Here is a 19,911-nt window from a genome sequence, read left to right as displayed (position 1 = left end):
CCCTCAGTTATTTGGTCTTAGATGTATTTGGGGTGCATCATGAGAATAATCTAGCTGGTAGAAGATCTTTTAAAAAATGTATCGATACATGTGAATAAAAGATATACTGAGTGGTTAAACTGCAAAATAGGATTATTGAGACTAGGGCCGGCTTCAGGTATTTCTGAATTGGGCTTCCTTTTCCCTTTCTCGTGGTTCATTTTGTAGTACACTCCCCTGCTAACCATGTCCATTGCCCATACCCCTTCTATCATAAAAGCTTCTGCTTCAGAAAAATAGTAAAGAGTCCAGTAGCACCTTTAAGACTAACCAACTTTATTGTAGCATAAGCTTTCGAAACCACAGCTCTCTTTGTCAGATGCATCTGACAGCGCTGTGGTTCTCGAAAGCTTATGCTACAATAAAGTTGGTTAGTCTTAAAGGTGCTACTGGACTCTACTATTTTGCAACTACAGACTGACACGGCTAACTCCTCTGCTTCAGAAAAAGTTGTTAAGGTGCCAGCTACAGCATATACATACACGCCTCCTGCCACCAAAGCTATACCATCCAGACATACCAGGCCCCTTTCGGTTCACAGTGCAGTTCAGATTACATTTCCTCAGTAAAGAAAGCGGGAAGCAAACTACGAGCCAAACTACAAGTGACAATACCAAAAGAGAGAGGCGCGGTGCAAACAGCCAAAACAATGTATATAACCGCGCCCAGCTGACGCTATAGAGCGTGCTGCCACTATGAAGGCTGACGCTATAGAGCCGTGCTGCCACTATGCACTTTGAAGGCTGAGAAATGTGTTGATTTACTGTTTTATTTATTGAGATTGCATCCATCAGAACTGTTGTTTTGGTAACTGCTTTGAGAAAGGGGCATCCGGAACAGGAAGCTCTTGCTGGCAAACCCGTCAGCAGTTACATTGATTGTACTAGAAATATTGTAATATGGTAACATTTGTATGCACCTATACATGTTATGAAAAAATCTGTGGTGGATGATATACCTCAGGTGTTGTGATATTATATACACACTTTAGGTATTTATGGCATAATTTGGATTGCAAGAATTGTTGATTAAAGTTTATGATCGGTACTACATTGTTGCTGCATAGTCAGTTGGGTGCGGTTATATACATTGTTTTTGCAAACTACAAGTGACGCCTGACACAGGTTGGACACTTGTCAGCTTCCCTCAAGTTTTGATGGGAAATGTAGGCATCCTGGTCTCGCAGCTTGGCTCTCTGACTGCTGTCCAATGGACTTTTCAACTGTCACTTGTCCAACATTCCGCCAGGCTGCCTACATTTCCCGCCAAAACTTGAGGGAAGCTGAGAAGTGTCCAACCTGTGTCAGGCGTCACTTGTAGTTTGGCCCTAATTGCAAGCAGAGCATATAATTCAAGGAACTGAGCCCATTGACACAAACTGGGTAAAATTTTACACATACAATATGTGGTCAAGCAAGAAACCATGTAGAACCTTGCATCCTTTTTCATACAGAAGCATCTGCCAAAAACATGTTCTTTCATGTTCTCATGCGCATATGACAGGTAGATGAGAAACCAGAAATGAACACATGCACACACACACACACACAGAAACGGGTATCCTTTCTCACATGCACATGACACAAACAGGAAACGATACCGTATTGAAACATACACACGTGCTCTCTGTTTATACAGCAGGGCAAGGAGAGGAACTGGACTGGAACGTCTACATCTTTGAATTTTATTTATTTACATTATTTTTAGTCTGCCTTTCTCATCAGGATGCTTCATAGTATCTTGGGGTTCATGTACATGCATTTAACGACATGTGCAATAGAGACACATTCACCAGCAAAATGATTTAATTTCCATGAGGAGGGATCTGTACCAAGATTAATGCCAATGCCAGTATCTCATCTTATTAAAAATTTAACATCTCCAAAGGTAAAAAAGAGAACAAAATAGAGGTAGGTTGTTTTTCCAGAGACCAAATACAGTAAAACGGGACAACTGAGAGTATGCTGTCAATTCAGCTAAACAAACAAAAATATACCCTGTGGTTGGGCAGACTTACTGCTTGATATTTTTTGTTTTTTGCCCCAGTCAGTTTTTCTTCTTGGCTCTTAGCAACCCTACCTCTCAGTCACAGTTAGTGTGTGGCTGACCAGCTTTTTGTCCGGTTTGATGTTGGGCTCTGTCCAAAGACTGGTGATCATATGGTACAGGAGAGGGGTGGAATGATATCCTCATTTCACTCTGAAAACTGGAAGACGCCTCATTCCTTCAGCTGAAAGGAAGTCTCCCCCTGAGCTCCCACCTCAGGACACCTCCCGCCTCCATATGTTCAAGCCTAGCAAGGAATGAGGATCAATGGCAGTGCTAAAAATAAAGTTATGGGGGGAGTAGATTCTGAGGGGCAGCCAAGCTTCTTGCATGCACGAATAGGGGGAGCAGAATGCAGTACCTTTGCTTGCTTGCTCAGCGCTTGCCATTCTAGCAGCAGCCATCAAACAACTTTGTTAGCGATACTTGCCATTGTGGGAGGCAGAGGCGTAGTAGTCGACAGTATGACCTTGTCCACATGCTTAGTGCTAGCCAGAGCATTGTCTCCAGATATGAATGTGTATTAATGTATATGTCGCTGAACATTGAAAGCAGATTTGGGGGGAAGTATTTTTTTTTACAGAGGGGAGTGAAAGCACTGTTAAGTAGCATATCTGTGCAGGGCTTTTTTCTAGGAAAAGAGGTGGTGGAACTCAGTGGAGGAACTCAGGACTGCACAATGACGTCACTTTGTGTCAGCTGGAACAAGGGGGGAGTTTTTTAAAGTTTAAATCACCCTTTTTTAAAGTTTAAATTGAGCAGCGTGGAGGGCAATCTAAACTCCCCTCTGTCTGGCGATCAGGGGGCGGGGCCACCGGCCATGTGACCGTTTTCAAGAGGTGCCAGAACTCCGTTCCACCACGTTTCAGTTGGAAAAAAGCCCTGTATATGTGTATTGGGAGGGGGGGATTCCTGTTTCAAATCTTAACAGCTATACAAAGAGGCAGTAATATAAGGTGACAGAATTTTAAATTGTGCCACTTCAGCTTGTGGGTGGATCATATTTTTAGGGAGCAATCCTAAACAGATGTACTTGGAAGTAAGTCCTATTCTGTTCAATGGGGTTTACGTCCCAGGAAGTGTTCTTAGAATTGTAACCTTAATGTGGTAAGTGCATCAGGTCGAGATCTACATTAACACTTTGCCCGTGTATTACATGCAAAGAACGTTTATGCTTGGAAGTGTTAAATGCGCCTCCCAATACTGTATTCTGAAGTCATACAATCCAGAATTCTACCACTTCATTCAGCTCTTAGGGTCCCTTCACATTTTGCCATTGAAGTGTGGTAGTTGGTATACAGCATGGACCCTTCTGCATTTCAAAAGTACTGCCAGAAAATCTGGGCTTTCTTTACAGGAGCACTGGTAAGGGGAGCAACCGTGGTGTAGATTCCTCGTATAGTTTAGTTTAATTTATTCGGTGTTTAACCCGTCCGCCCCACAAGTGGGCTCAGGATGGGGTGCAACAGTCATAAAATACAATTACATAGCAGGTTCTACAATAAAATTCAGCAATTAAAATTATATATATACAAAAACCTGATATAGTTGGCTACACATTCCTGCCCCCTGCAAACAGAGAGGAGCTGTACTTGAATACCGGAGACCGGTGGGAGGCTCGATGATGGTCCTGACACTGGCCTCAACCGTAAGCCTGGTGGAACTTCTCCATCTTGCAGGCCCGCCGAAACGATACAAGATCCTGGCAGGCCCGAGAGCTTTTTGGCAATGGGAAAATGTTAATTGGCATTGCTCTGATGCCGCGACATCACTTCTGATGTGAATCCTGAAGGGACATCTTTGCATTGGGGTGACGCTCTAGGATTTCCCAATAGTTTTTGGTGGAATCCTAGAGCATGGCTCCAATGCAATCACATCACTTCTGGGTTTGTGCTGCAGTGACATCATGGTTTCAGAACAATACTGACCCCCCCCTTCTCCTCCACCATTCTACGGATCAGTGGTAGGGAAGAGCGGCAGCAGCCCCAAGGACTCTGACCATTGTACCTTGGCCCCAAAAAAGCCAAGTTGTGTTTTGTGATTAACTGAACAAACCTACTTTTTGCTTTGAATCTTTCAAGAAGTTTTTGTAACTGAATTCCTTGTGTTTAGTGAGAAAAAAAGCATATTCCAATTAAATTCATGATCTGTCCATGCTCTGAACAAAAAAGTGCTTATTGCCTTAACGATGGTAGTCATTCTTGCATTCACTTAGTTATTTTTATCAGTTATTTTTGTCAGTGTACTAATTGTAGTAGTATAATAGGAGTAGTTATATGACCAACAGAGGCAGACATGTACACTGACCTCGATAGCCCAGGCAAACCTGATCTTGTCATCTCTTAGAAGCTAAGCAGGGTTGACCTTGGTTAGTAATTGGACAGGAGACCCCCTATGAAGGGTTGCAGAGGCAGACAATGGCAAACGACCTCTGATAGTCTCTTATCATGAAAACCCTGCCAGGGGTTGCCATAAGTCAGCTATGACTTGAGGGCACCACACACACACACTATTGAAGGCAAAAAACAGCAAAGCTCAAAGAGACACAAGTGTTTTGTGTGTTGATGCACACTTCATTTTATTATAGGCACTGACCTGGATATCCCAGGTGAGCCTGATCTCGTCAGCTCTCAGAAGCTAAGCAGGGTCGGCCTTGGTTATTAATTGGATGGGAGTCCTCCTATGAAGGGTTTCAGAGGCAGGCAATAACACTTCTGGTAGTCTCTTGAAAACTCCACCAGGGGTTGCCATAAGTCAGCTATGGCTTGACAGCACTCTCTACCACCAGGCAGACATGTACTAACTGGTTATTCATATGCTCAACAGGGTTTAAAACCAGCCAGAGTTTAACCCCTGAATGTGTTTGGAATTTTAAGGTTTAGCAACGGATTAGCAAAAACCAGCATGCCTGTTTCCCTACTGAGCTGGATGTTTACAGCCAGCTCCTATGCATTGGGGATGAAGTCTGAGGGCGTAGTTTCTAGGAGGCTTGCATCTTGGCACTTCTGCAGAGAACTTAATTACTGGTTTTCAGTTGCAAAAGGACCAATGCATCCTTGATCTTATGTATAAGTGCTGAAGTTAGATGTTAGTGGCATCAAGGTATGTCATTCACCACGGAATGTGAAGGGAGATAGTAAAGATAGGCATTGGCTGAAAAGGAACTCAGGAAGACAAAAGAAAATGATTGGAAATATCTGTTGTTTGCTTATTGGATACTCCCAGTTACTTGTTTGATGTATTTGCTTTCATTAGATACTACATATGTATGGATGTGAAAGTTGGATAGTGAAGAAAGCTGACAGGAAGAAAACTGATTCATTTGAAATGTGGTGCTGGAGGAGAGTTTTGCAGATACCATGGACAGCCAAAAAGACAAATAAGTGGGTATTAGATCAAATCAAGCCTGAATTCTCCTTAGAAGCTAAAATGACAAAACTGAGGCTATCGTACTTTCGCCACATCATGAGAAGACAAGACTCTCTGGAAAAGTCAATAATGTTAGGAAAAGTGGAAGGCAGTAGGAAAAGACCTAAAACGAGATGGCTGGACTCAGTAAAAGAAGCCACGTCCTCCAGTTTGCAGGATCTGAGCAAGTCTGTTAATGATAGGACATTTGGGGGGGTCTTTCATTCATAGGGAGGTGACTTGACGGCGCACACACACACACACACAGAGTAAAAACAATTCTGCATTATCGGAATATAGGGGCACGTAATGTATTTTTATAGTTGAGTGCGTTCTTTGAGTGACGCTCGCCTGCTTTGGGCAAGGGGAGGAACCATCTTTGCAGAGGTGGCTGAGAAGCAGCTATCAGGTTTCATCAACGTGATGTGTTCACATGTTGGGGGGGGGGGGTTGGCCATCAGCATGGCCATGGAACCCAGCAAGTAACAGTGCCTGGGGGCAGATCAACACTAACAGGAAATCCTTTGTTCAAACACAGTGGATGGAGTCACACTGACACTTTGAGAGCAGTGAAAGCAAGCAACAGCCTTGCTTTTGTCCCCGCTTGTGCAGGGAATCCAATCAGCCCCTAATGACTCGGTCGCTCATGGAATGGGGCGGTGGGGTGGGGCGAGACAACTCTGTTAGCTCAGGTCTTTTGTTATCATTGTTATTAACACAGCAACACAGGGAGTGACCTTGCCTTCTGGATTCTTCCAGTTCAGGAGAGGGAGAGCATGTGAGTGAACAAGTCCTTTGTTACTGGTGGTGAGGAGTAGTTGCTTGCCTCAGGCAAGGACAACCCTTGCCCCCAAAGACAGGCAAAGATCAGCTTGCAGGAAACACTTGAGATCCTTGATGATGATTAGCAGAAGCTTAAGCCCAGAGCTATAGGCAATGACTAGTGCCATTGGGCCAAGCTAGAAGTGACAAATTACACTTGAATTCCACTATGTGATTGAGTGGAGCGCAAGTGGAGTGTAAGTGAACAGGGAGGAATACATGTGAGTCTGTTCACTTGCCATTCAAGTGTAATTCGTCACTTCTAGCTTGACCCTGAGTCTCAGAGCCAAGCTACAAGTGACGCCTCACACAGGTTGGACACTTGTCAGCTTACCTCAAGTTTTGATGGGAAATGTAGGCGTCCAGGTTTTACAGCTTGGCTCTCCCTTACAGCTGCAAGACCAGGATGCCTACATTTCCCATCAAAACTTGAGGGAAGCTGACAAGTGTCCAACCTGTGTCAGCCATTACTTGTAGCTTGGCTCAGTTTCTCTGTGGGGCCTGTCCTATAGTAGTAGTACCTGGCCTTGTCCATCTGTCTCTTCACTTGCCCTGGTGGGTACTGTAGTTTTAGGAACACTTGAGGTAAATTTGGCAGCGTTTGTCCCTCCTCAAAGGATTAGAACACAGTTTTCTCTCAGGGCTTGGCTGTGCGCTATGGATCCCTGTGGCCAACCTGTGGATTTTCAGGACAGGACTAACAGTGTGATCTGAATGGTAGCTGTCAGTACATGTAGACAGGGTTGCCATATTGTTTCTACAAAAATATTGGACAGGGAAGAGGTAAGATCGCGCACACATTCCCCTGGCCCTGGTGCGATGACGTCACTTCTGGAAGTGATGTCATTGTGCCGCCAGTTGCCCGCACCAGGCCCTGTTGCTGTCGATCTGCTCAATCAGCTGCTACCAGTTTCTGGTTGCCTTAGCTTATCGAGTTCATCCCATTGCTGCCCTTGCTGGAGCCGGTGATACTGGTGCTGCCATCCTCTAAGCTCATGCCATGTGCCCAGCTGCCATTGCCTCCCCTGTTGGAGGAAAAGAACAGGAGAGTTACATGCCAGGCGCTCCATGCCCACACCTCCACTCTGAGCAAACTCCTCTATGCCCCTCTTTGAACAAATGCACTTCTCCCTCACTGTGCAACAGGAAAGCCCTCTGCATTGGGACCTGAAGGGGACGCTCATGTGCCTTCACCGCTCTTCAAATCCCCCTGCTATCCTCAAAGGCTCTGCACACTCAGGCACAGCACCAGCAAACCTGGTGGCGCAGGTGGCTTGCCTTGGCCAGCCACTCCTTCCACACACACAAATACTGGAGAAAAGCATTCTGTGGCTTTTTGTTTGTCCGTCTGTCTCCTGGCCAGCACTGCAGCGAGAGTGTCACCAAGGAGCAAGACTGATGCCATCGTCAAGGGCTGTCGTATAGAAGATGGCGCAGAGTTGTTTTCCATTGCCCCAGAAGGTCGGGCCAGAACCAACGGGTTGAAATTAAATCAAAAGATTTTTTGGTTAAACGTTAGGAAGAACTTCCTGACAGAGCAGTCCCTCAGTGGAACAGGCTTCCTCGAGAGGTGGTGGTCTCTCCTTCTTTGGATGTTTTTAAGCAGAGGCTAGATGGCCATCTGACACCAATGCTGATTCTGTGAGCCTGGGCAGATCATGAGAGGGAGGGCAGGAAGGGTTACATCAGGGCTTAGTTTTCATGGCCTTCCTTACATGCCCGGGATAATGCTAGTCACCACCTTGGGGTCAGGTAGCAATTTTCCCCAGGCCAGTTCGGCTATGGATCCTGATGGTGTTTTGCCATCTTCTGGGCATGGAGCAAGGGTTACTGGGCATGTGTGGGGGAAGGGGAGGTAGTTGTCAATTTCCTGCATTGTGCAGGGGGTTGGACTAGTTGACCCTGGAGGGTCCCTTCCAACCCATCACGATCCTATGATTCTATAAAGCCAGGATATCCACGTTCATACATGCAAAACTATATTGAACGCTAACTATGGTCAATAACCAAACTTGAAACCGGTCTTAGTCTGACGAACCATAACTAACTATAGTTAGTGGATTGGCCTTCATTCAGATGGTCACACAACACTGTTCGTTTAATTAAACTGCAGTTTCACGTGACATGTGAACTGACCCTTCGTTACAGGTGACAAAAGTAGATTTAAAGGTGGCAGGAAAAACCCGGCAGTGGAGAAACGGAGGAGGAAGAGGAGCCTCGTGCTTTCTTTCTTGCTGTGCTATTCTCTGTTGATGTAGCAGGTGAAGTTTTGAGTGTGCCGAAGACTTCGTGTAGGAGTGTCACCCAAATGCCGGAATCTTTTGCAGCCTGCCAAAAGCAATCAAGCAAACTGACAAAAAAGCAACTTTGACCCAAGCTTGCAGAAGTTACTGAAGGACTCGTAATGGAATCTCATATAAAATGTATGGACCGGCATGGACTTTGCTGTGGGAATACGTTGTGCTCGCACCTCACACCACTCCTCTGCTCACCTGTCAAAGCTGCCCAGTTAACTAAAGAGACGGCAATCTGCGTCTGGGACTATTCCTGGAATTTTAGCAAACGCAGCCCCTTCTGGCAGGCAAGACTTGTTTAATTAAAATCTGCCAAAGCAGGTAAGAGCAGCCAGACGTTAAACATTATTTTAAAGCACAGAAGTGTGGTTGTTCTATCCCTGTTTGTCAGGGCTGAGCAGGCGCACAGACAGACAGAGAGGCAGATTGTACTCTTGTTGGTCCAGCAATGGAGACATTGCGACACAGTGACACATCATCGTATCAGTAAAAATCTGTGCCTCCCATGACCTTTCAGGACGACTGCTTTTATTGCACAAGGAAGGTTCTGCTGTTCAGTTGTTATGGGAGATCCAGAAATCTTACTGCCAGTAATCATACTCATTATGAGGAAGTTGCATTTTCCCAACACTAGACAACAACATTTTGTGGATGGGAAAATGCAGTTACCTGTCCCCTCCCTAGTGTGCACATCGGCTGATTCCGCACACGTTGGATAATGCACTTTCAATGCACTTTAGCTATCGTTTGGAAGTGGATTTTTTCTTTCACACTCGAAAAATTCAGTTCCAAATTCATCCAATTAGAGATGTTTTATCTCTAATTAATGCTGTAAGGGGCATCAGCTTCCAACCCTTTTTTAAAAATATTTTTTATTTTTTATTAACTACATTAACTAACAATACAAAGGGAAGAAAGGGAACAAGGGGAGGAAGGAAAAAAACCACAACAACTACAACATGCAACAGCTATGCTACACAAAATGTTTTCCCTTCATACTGCCATTATTCAAAAGTTAAAGCTTTATGTTATATTGATGGAGTGGTTGACCTTACTAAATGCAAATTACAATTTAAATTCAAATTAAATTTTTCTTCCCCTCCTGCGTCCCGGACGCAATTCTCTCTGAGCAGCTGCAGCCGCAGTGCTCATTTCCTCCCCCCCCCCTCAGACTTCTCCTTTTCGTCTTGCTTGGTGCACTGGAATTCCGGATTTTTATCCTCAAAATCCCTTAGTTGATCTTCTGATAATATCTTAAAAGCTTGATCTTTGTGACTGAACCAGATTCCTTCCGGAAATAACCATTTGTACTTTATTCCACGTTCTCTCAGAAGAGCTGCGAACTTTTTATATTTAAAACGTCTTTTCCGAACTAGAAATGGGACGTCTTTCAATATCTTAACTTTATTACCCAAAAAGTCCAAATCCGCATTGTATGAATTATATAGGATAGTGTCCCGGATCCTCTTAGATGAAAAATCAATGATGATCTCGCGAGGCAACTGACGCTTCATTGCATATTTTGAAGTAGCCCGACGGACTTCCAAAATGGCGCTTTTTACTTCTTCTTTAGTTGCCCTCGCGGGTGTCGCCAATAGTTCCGAGACCAGACCCCGTAAATCCTCATTTTCCTCCTCTTTCACATTCTGGAGGCGCAAAATTGTCTGTGTTCGTTCCACTTGTAGCCCGATCAGCTGATTCTCCACCAGTTTAAGCTCTTTATTCGTAGCCTTCACGAGTGACGCACTTTCCCGAGCAGACTTCTCTGCCCCCCCCCCGCTGCTTCCTTAATGGTTTTCACTTCGCTCTCAATTAAGCCCACCCTTTGATCTGTTTCATTCAGCTTGTCAACAAAGGGTTTTATAGCTTCACCAACCGCCCTCTGCACTACCTCCTCCAGCGACTCTCCCTTCAGGGCAGCCGAGACTGACTTGCCCAGGGCAGGACTTTGTTTTTTTGTTGCCATTTTAGGGGGGGGGAACCGCCAACCGGATTCTGAAACTCAGCAAAGGGGAAGAATGAGCCTTCTTAGCTTCAGATCCCACCACTCCTTCACGTGCACTTGTAGTAACAGAAGGGATTCGCTTACTTGCAGGCTTTCGCCTAATTCTGCTCTTTGCCGTTTTCCATGGCCCGGCAGCACTCGAGGCGCCGCGCACGTCCGCCGGCCTCCGTAGGGACAAACGGGCAATTAACCCCCCGCATTGATTCCGGGGGGCTCTTCCCGCAGCGTCCCGGACCCAGCCTCCCTCACTGGGAGTTTTGGGGGCTAATCTTCGCAGATCAGCCGCCCAGACAGGGTGCTCGGGCGCTTCCTCTCGAGCCCGTGAAGAGGAGCGTCCGACATGGCTGAGAAAATGAAACCGAATCTTCAGCTTCCAACCCTTGATGGAGTGCCTACACCAATGGTGAGGAGCTTGGGCATGATCCTGCATGCCACACATACTATGGAGGCCTAGGTCACAGCAGTTGCCAGGTCTGCCGCGTTTTTCCATCTTCGTCAGGCCGGGCAGCTTGCCCTCTACCTCTCCTCCCATGACTTAGCTACAGTGAGCCATACAATGGTCACCTCCAGGCTGGACTACTGTAACTCACTCTACGCAGGGCTGCCCTTGAGCCTGACCCAGAAATTGCAGCTGGTCCAGAATTTTATTTAATTTATGTCATTTATAGTCTGCCTTTCTCACTGAGACTCAAGGCAGATTACACAGTGTGAGATTAGTACAGTCAACATCAAAATCGTTTCCATAAACAATGCCATAGGGTAAATAGATACAAGGTCACAAAGACACAGTATTTGCAGGAATCCAACATAGTGATGAAGTCTATGGTTCCTAATGCCCCTCCCTACAATACAGCCCTCCTATCTGAGTAAAAAGCCTGTTTGAATAATTCGGTTTTTCATCGTTTGTGGAAAGCCAGGAGAGTGGGGGCTCTGCTGACCTCCTCAGGCAAGACATTCCGCAGGGTGGGGGCCACCACAGAGAAAGCCTGTGTATGGGCTGCTGTTGATTTCGCCCCATGTGCAGGGTGGCACCTACAGGTGACCCTGTTCAGCAGAGTGAAGCTGCTATTGAGGCGCATAGGGAGGCAGTCCTGTAGGTATGCTGGACTAAGGCTGTGAAGAGCTTTACTCCAGCCTACCAATACTTTGAACTGTGCATGGTAACTAATAGGTAGCCAATGGAGTGACTGCAGGATGGGTTGTTCATGCTCCTGCTCACGCCTGATAACAGTCGAGCTGCAGTGATTTGTACCAATTGGAGTTCCTAGTTAATTTAAATGGGAGACCTGTGTATAGTGCATTACAATAGTCACGTCTTGATGTTACCATAGCATGGATCCAGGTGGCCAGGTGGGCCATGTCGAGGTAGGAAGCCATTTTCCAGGCTAGGGAGAGGTGGTAGAAAGCATTTTTTGTGGCTGCCTTAACTTGTTTTTCTAGTAATAGCCTAGGGATCCAGTTACCCCCGAGGCTCTTAACCGAGTCTGCAAAGGTCAGACAAAATCCATTGAAAGTGGGAAGTGCAAAGTCTTTCAGGATCTCTGCCTTCCCAACAAGCATCATTTCTCTCTTTTCTGGGTTCAATTTCAATTTGTTCCTTTTCAGCCATTCACCACAGCTGTCAGGCAGCGATCCAAGATTCCTACTGCATCTTGTGGGGACCTGGATAGCGAGATACAGAGCTGAGTTTCATCTGCATATTGATGACATCCAACTCCAATGCAGCGGCATGTATCCTTACGGGGACACTGCATATATATCAAGTCATGCGTCGGCTGCATTGGCTCTTGGCTGAGTTCCGGATCAGGTTCAAGATTTTGGTTTTGACCTTTAAAACTCTTAATAAACTGGGATCAACATACATACGGGTCCGTCTCTCCCAATATGTCCCTTGGAGGGCTTTATGCTCCTCTGATAAACACCGACTGGTTGTCCCTGGCCTGTAAGGTGTTCACCGGGGCCATTTTCACATGCCTGTAACCTCTGGAAAATCATGCAAAACTCACAGCACGATGGTGTCTTCATGGTGCGATTTCCCATTTAATGGCGCGATTTCTGACATCATTGCACCATTAAATGGGAAATCGCGCTATGAAGATGCTGTTGTGCCACAAGTTTTGCATGATTTTCCGGAGGGTTTACAGGCATGTGAAAATGGCCCTGGCCTCAACCCGGTCCAGAGCTTTTTTGGCTCTGGGGCCGATCTGGTGAAATACTCTCCCAGCGGAGATCTGGGCCTACCTGGACTTATTACAGTTCCACAGGGCTGGTAAAATGGAGATGTTCCTTTGGGCTTATGGGTGAAGCAATCTGCCCTTCCTGGTCTCCATTGATCTGCCCTGCCTGCCCCGGATTTCTTTGGCAGATATATCCATCTCTGCATTGCTGGGCTTCTCTACAGCCGAGGGGGGATGCACAGGAATGCAATTCCAGCAGTTCCCCAAAGAGGGCACATGTTAGGTGGGCCTGCCCACCTAACTCTCGGCCATTTTGGGCCCGTTTTGGCCTGGACTGGGGCCGAAACAGCCTGGATCGGGCCTCTGATGGGTGATCAATCACTCTCCCGCTCATCAGCAGCCCAATCCTGACCATTTTGGGCCCCTTTTCAGCCATTTTCAGCCCCTTTTTGCCATTTTGGGCTCAATTTCGGCCCTGAATGGCCAGGATTGGGTCCAAAACAGCCGGAACAGGTGATGCCAGGGGGTGTGGCATATGCAAATCAGTTATACTAATGACACACTTCCGGTGATGGCAAGAGGCGTGGCATATGCTAATGATTTATGCTAACGAGTTCCTCCAGCTCTTTTTCTACGAAATTACCCCTGAACATAACATTTAATAAACATTAACATTTATAAATTTATAAGATCACTGCAAGGATTATGAATTGTAATGTCCACAAAGGACCATTCAGCCATATAAATTTGCAGAGATTATGAGTTCCTTGCAAAGCTTCCTCTCTCAAGTTCTACAGCTTTTTGTAAAGTCTTTCTGTAAACCCTCCTCTTCTTCCCACGAAAAAAGCACCGACAGTTTCCCATAACATACAAGGTGCCTCCCCACCCTGCCCGGCCTGATGGGAACTACAAAAATAGCCTTAAACACACACACACCCACGCAAAGCCATCGGATCATGAATGTCCTGCTTAGAAAAACAGACAAGGTGGGAACATAAGCCTTTTCCAGCTCTAAACGGGGACTTTTTTGAGCCAAGAACTCTGTAACAAGGAGTCTGGGATCCCTTCACAATCAGGTGACTGGGTTGTGGTTGCACTTTAAAAAACAAAAATGCGACTGAAGTAAAGTTGAAACACAACAATGGTGCATAAGGAATAAACACAGTCAAAACTACTGTGATTTTGATTGTATTGACTGAAGTAAAGTTGCCAACTAGCCAGGAAAAAAATGTCCTGTCCCTTTAATAGAAGTTTAATATGAGGAAATGGGGAGTTGAAGCTTTTCATGGAATGGAGCTAAATAATATCACCTGGCACTGGCTGAAGATCAAACTGATATTAAAGGGACAGCTAGCAGTACCGGTTTAAAAGCTGGCACTGCCGAGCTTGACTGTGTTTACTTTAATCCCAGTTATGACTCAGTTTTTACAACTCTCTTCAGTAGCCAGCCCTTAGTTGAAAAGCAGGACTTTTTTTCTCCTACTTTTAGAAAACAGGATTTAGGACAAAATGTAAACATCCAAAATGAAACAACATTTAATTAAGCCTGTCATTATTGTATTGTCGAAGGCTTTCACGGCCGGAGAACGATGGTTGTTGGGGGTTTTCCGGGCTGTATTGCCGTGGTCTTGGCATTGTAGTTCCTGACGTTTCGCCAGCAGCTGTGGCTGGCATCTTCAGAGGTGTAGCACACCTCTGAAGATGCCAGCCACAGCTGCTGGCGAAACGTCAGGAACTACAATGCCAAGACCACTGCAATACAGCCCGGAAAACCCCCAACAACCACCTGTCATTATTCTTCCTTTTGCTGACCCTGTCTCTTCTGCCCTCTTGTGGCATACAGATTGCAAATTGAGAATAGTGTTTTAAGCACTTAATTAGTGTATGCAGAACACAAAACTGAATCTCATTATAAGAGGAGGGAAAACAGATCTGAGTAATAATGTACAGAATACACAGAAAAAGGCCAAAGCCAACCAAATATATTGTAACAGGGTCCCCTATGACTGCCATGGTCCCTGCCAATACTTCCCTTAGCATTCAGAAAGTAGGTGGTGCCATTGTAAAGCTGGGCTTGTTATTGGCTGCCCTTGTTCAAATGAAAGGATTTTCTGTTGAAGGATCAGGACCGGTGTGTGGTTCTATTCCCCCTTCAGGCTTTCCTTCTTCCCAGGAGGTGTTAGGAGAGGTGTGGGTATAAACCATAACGGGGCTGAGGGGCTCAAGCCCCCTTGGATTTGGCCAGGGGGCAACCAGTGACAAACTCACATGAGGGACTAAGAGCCCAGCTACAAGAGATGAATTACACGAGAAGGAGCACGTGAAGGGAGTTGCAATGTTAGCACAGACGCTGAGTTTTAAAAGAGACGGGAAGGCTTTGTCAATTTCTCCTCTCTACAGAGCCAGGGAGATGGCTGCTCAGAGGGTTTGTTAATTTCCTCTTCGCCTCCAGAAGGCTCTGTCAGTTTCACTTCCCCTTTTAGGAAAGGAAGAGGAAATTAACAAACCCTCTGAGGAGATTTCTTCCCTGGCTCTGTAAAGAGGGGAAATTGACAAAGCCGTCTGATCTCTTTTAAAACTCAGCTTCCCAGCTAACATTGCAACTCCTTTCACGTGGGCCTCCTTGTGAAATTCGTCTCTTGTAGCTGAGCTCTCAGTTACAATGGCAAATGAAGCACAGGACTGTCCACCCTTCCTGTTGTATCATATTACAATATCCATGATTCTTTGGGGCTTTGTTCCTGTTTTTTGCTCTTATGTATTTCTGTGTTTATTAAGAATTTGTAATTTAAAAAAGGAATTTTGTTTTATATTACCAGCTAGCTTGATGCCCGTGCTTCGCTATGGTATTTAACTACTTTAAATCCAGTTGTAATACTTATGGGTATGTAACGTTTTTTGGTTTGTGGGTTTTTTTATGAGTTTGTTTTGTAGTATAATAGCATAGTACCCAAGCTTCACAAACGTGTTTGAATAAAGCAAAACGTGTTGATGCCGAAAACGGATGAAGAGAATTTCGAAATGTAACATTTATTGAAGAGATTTTCAAAGGGAAAGATTGTAGTGCAATAAATAAAGTGAAAAATACGTACAACCTTTTTTTTCTACTGAAGAACCTCTTTGTAGACCTCATTGTTGGTTTTCCCCTCAGGTGCTAGGATCACCAGGCTGCTGGGTGAGCTCACTCTGGAGCAGGCCACGTAGAACTGCCCATGTGAGAAGCAGTCCTCCCTCAAGTCAATTCTTGCCACCTTCAGTGTCTGCCCCTGGGACTTGTTCATCATCATAGCAAAGCAGGCCTTGAAGGGGAACTGCAGTCTCTTGAATTTGAAGGGGTTGTCTGATGGTATGAGTGGTATACGTGGTATGAACACCGATTCCCCCCCAGCACTGCCGGTGAACAATGTGGCCTCGATGATGTTCCTGTGGAGGCTTTCACGTGTAGTCTGGTGCCATTGCAGAGTTTGGGTGGGCTGAGGTTCTGGAGCAGCATCACTAGAGCTGCCTCTTTGAGGAGAAGCTTGTGGGCTGGGAAGCCAGGAGGGTTGAGCATACTGAAGAACTCCACAGGATAGTGGACCACATCATCCATTTGTACCACTGAGTCCACAGATCTGTACTCCATTTTGAGTGAGTTGTGTTTCATTAATGATGTCAGCCTTGTCGATCTTGGGGGTCAGAATGGCACACTTGCGCAGCCAGTCCATGGACTTCTCCGTGATAGTGACGATATCAGGGTATATCGTGGCTGTTAGATCTGCTAGGGCCGTCACTACTGTGCTCAGCCCTGCAGGGATGGTCACCTTTCCCTTGGACTCGGGATACTCTCTGTACCCTATTTTTAGTAGAAGTTCAGAGAATTCCCCAGCAGACACATCACCTCTCAAGTGGACCCTCATGTTCTTTCTTAGAGTTTCCTGATGAGGGGCCACAGATACGACACCTTGACACACACGGTAACCTCGTCAGCTTGAGTTCCCCTTGGGACTACTGGCAGAGTCTGCCAGAAGTCTCCAGCCAGCAGCACTGTGACTCCCCGCATCGCTCCCTCATTGCCCCTGACATCTTTGAGGGTTATGCGCAGTGCCTCAAAACACTCTCATCCCAAACAATGAGCTTACAGTTCCACAGCACTTGGGCCATGTTGCTTTGTTTTGAGATGCTGAACAGGGGTGTTCCTGCATGGATGAGGTTAAGAGGCAGCTTGAAGCTAGCGAAGGATCATAGGCCATGCCTGAGTGAGCCTTGACTGTCCATGGAAGTGAGTGCCTCTCTACTCGTCTTCTAGGATTGCTTTGCTCATAGAGAGACTCTCCCACTCTGTGCACCTTGGGGTGATCTTGCTAGCACTTGGCCACTGCTGTTTGGTGCACTGCAGGAGCAGGACGTGCATATTTCCTTGCCGCATCTCTAAGTTGCTTACTCTTTTTAATGTCAGTGTATCTTGCACATCTGCCAGAAGGCTTCTTGGTGGCAGTAAAAGGTGATGGCTATGAGAGGTGTGAGGTGGAGTTGGACTGAGGGAGGGGTGGTGTGGTGGGCACATTGGCAGGTTCATGTGAGAGGTTCGCATTGAAATGGCCCCTAGAAAGGTTGTGTCCTATCTCCCCATGAACATTTAAAAACTCAGTTGCCATACTGACTTTTATATAAAATTCCTATTCAGGAGTCTTGTACTGTCTTTCTTCAATTGTCTGCGGTTTCCTTTGCCTGATTTTTACCTCAGAACACAGAGTTGACCCATCAGAGTTTCCCTCAGAACACAGCTGACCCATCAGCCTGCCAGCCACACAGGAAAGTCAGGCCTCACAGGGAGATTGGCAACCCTAGAGGGGCAGACTGGGATGTGTATTTTGACCTCAGGACACATTCAATGACTGGGAGTCATTGAATGTGTCCTGAGGCACTGCATGTGTCCTTCATACTGTTTAGAATGTTGAGATGATGACCAATCAAGGCCACATATGCAAATGACCTCAGGGAGGCTGAGTTGGCAGTTGGTGGGGGGGGGAGGAGCACCCTGCCACCCACACAGGAAAGCTGTATCCCTATGAGAAGACACATTTTACCCCTTTCTACCCCCTTAGGGGGCGAATTTCTTAAAATCCCTTCTTAGTGAGCCTCTACATTACAAAAGGAACGTTCTCCCTAAATTTCACATTTCTAGGTCCAGGATTTTGGGCTGGGCGTTGTTGATGAGACAGTCAGGACACTTGTCTATATATTTATAGATTTACTAATAAATGTTACAGAAGAATTAAGAGACTCTGATAGAAGATATATGATTTTGAAAATCAGGCTCCTGGAAGGGAACACACTAGCAACAATATATGCGCCAAACAATGCAAGAGAACATGTTTATGAGAATGTTTTCCAATCCATTTTAGATTTTCAAGAAGATAATGATCTTTGGACACATGAATGGGGTAATGGATCTAAAAAAAAGATAGGTGAAAAAAAATCAAAGTAGGCAAACTTCCCAATGTGTTTAATTATATGGAAATGTTACAATTGGAAGATGCTAGGAGGATCAAAAATCTGAATATTGGAGACAATACCTTCTTTTCTGACAGACACCAAACACATTTAAGGATTGATATGCACTGGATATAAAAAACCTGAGTTATTTATATTGTTTATTATATTATACATTTACTCTGTCTTTTCTTTCTCTTGATGTAATTAAAGAATTTATGCACTGCCTTAAAATAGTGTGGGCTCTGGCCCACACTAAGTAGCTTAGTCCTTAACTCTGGCTGGCTCCACCCACTTTCAATGTAGCAGCAGTCAGATTGCAAGGCCTCTGTTGGACATATGTAATTGAAACATAATTGCTTGGCTCCAATTTATATTTGGAGAATGTTAGAATACTCCACTTCTAACACTGTCCCATTCCTCAGGTTTCAGAGGGGGAGAAACCAGAGAGTTAGAAAGATGGACAGGTCAGGGCATCTGTTTAGTGTATACTCCTTTACTGCCCTGAACTATCCTTTGATGTGTAGATTGCTAATTTCAGGACTTCCTCCTCAGGAATAGATCGGTAGATAGGAATCTATCCACTTTCCTATCAAAGTATGGAGTTCCTATTATAAAGAACTCTTACTTCCTTTCTAAGAATGTTGTTTTCTCTTTTTCTTTCATGGTCACACAAGTCAGCACACTTCGACCACCCATCATCACATTTTCTCTGCAATCAATGCTACTCTGTTAAGGACCAGTTTCTGTTCCTCTTAATAGGGAAAAAGCGAGTCTCTATTTTATTTTACTTTTCTGTTATGCTATCATTACATTGTATTTTGGAAATGGAACACTGGGAAAGGGAAGGCCCTGTGTTTCCTTGTTGAAATAGCTTTGGCCTTTGTTTGTTTGCTTGCTTGGTTACTGCTGCTGTTGGGGGGGGGCTGGGTGTGGGAGAACAGTTAGTTTTTATATGGTACTGTGGGGGGGGGGGACTGCTTCAGCCACTCCTAAGCTCTTCTTTCAATTTCCATTCCATTTTTAAATGGAGAGGTGGTATCTATTGCAGAAAAGGAAAATTTCTAAAATGGCAGCCTGAGTGCTGCCATAAGAAAGCCCATCTGCATGAACAAGATTGGAGGGGGGGGGATGCAGATCAGAGGCCTTTTTCAAATTCCCTTTTGCCCTGTGTGCAGCCCGGAGAGAACATTGGCAAGGAATGTGTGCTTAATTATGTGATTTTGTTAATAATGTGTTCTGAATGTCTGTGTTTTTAAGGTGGAGTTTTTAAGCAATGTGCTATGAAAGCAAGGTATATAAAAATTTAGGTAGTTTAACTGTGAGTTTTCTTTGGGGTCATGACTAGTACTGTTCTGAATTGCCTCAAAAGGAACTTGTACTCACTTATAGGATATGAGTTTGAAAAGAGATTGCTACTACTCTGAACTCTGTACATTGCTCAGAAATCGAGGGCACAGCAACTGTTTTGTATTCTGCCTGGTTCAGACTTCAACCACACATTTACCAAATGAAGGCATCTGCGATGCCACAATTTAGTAAATTTCAGTACTAAGTCACCCTTATGAATAAGGCAGAATCAAGACTCCTGTAAATAAACTTTCAGGAAAACTTTAAAAATGTTCCCCTACAGGCTTTTCTGTGT

The sequence above is a fragment of the Eublepharis macularius genome, chromosome 4 (assembly GCF_028583425.1).
Source record: "Eublepharis macularius isolate TG4126 chromosome 4, MPM_Emac_v1.0, whole genome shotgun sequence".
NCBI classification, from domain to species: Eukaryota; Metazoa; Chordata; class Lepidosauria; order Squamata; family Eublepharidae; genus Eublepharis; species Eublepharis macularius.
Note: the sequence above shows the minus strand (reverse complement) of the source record.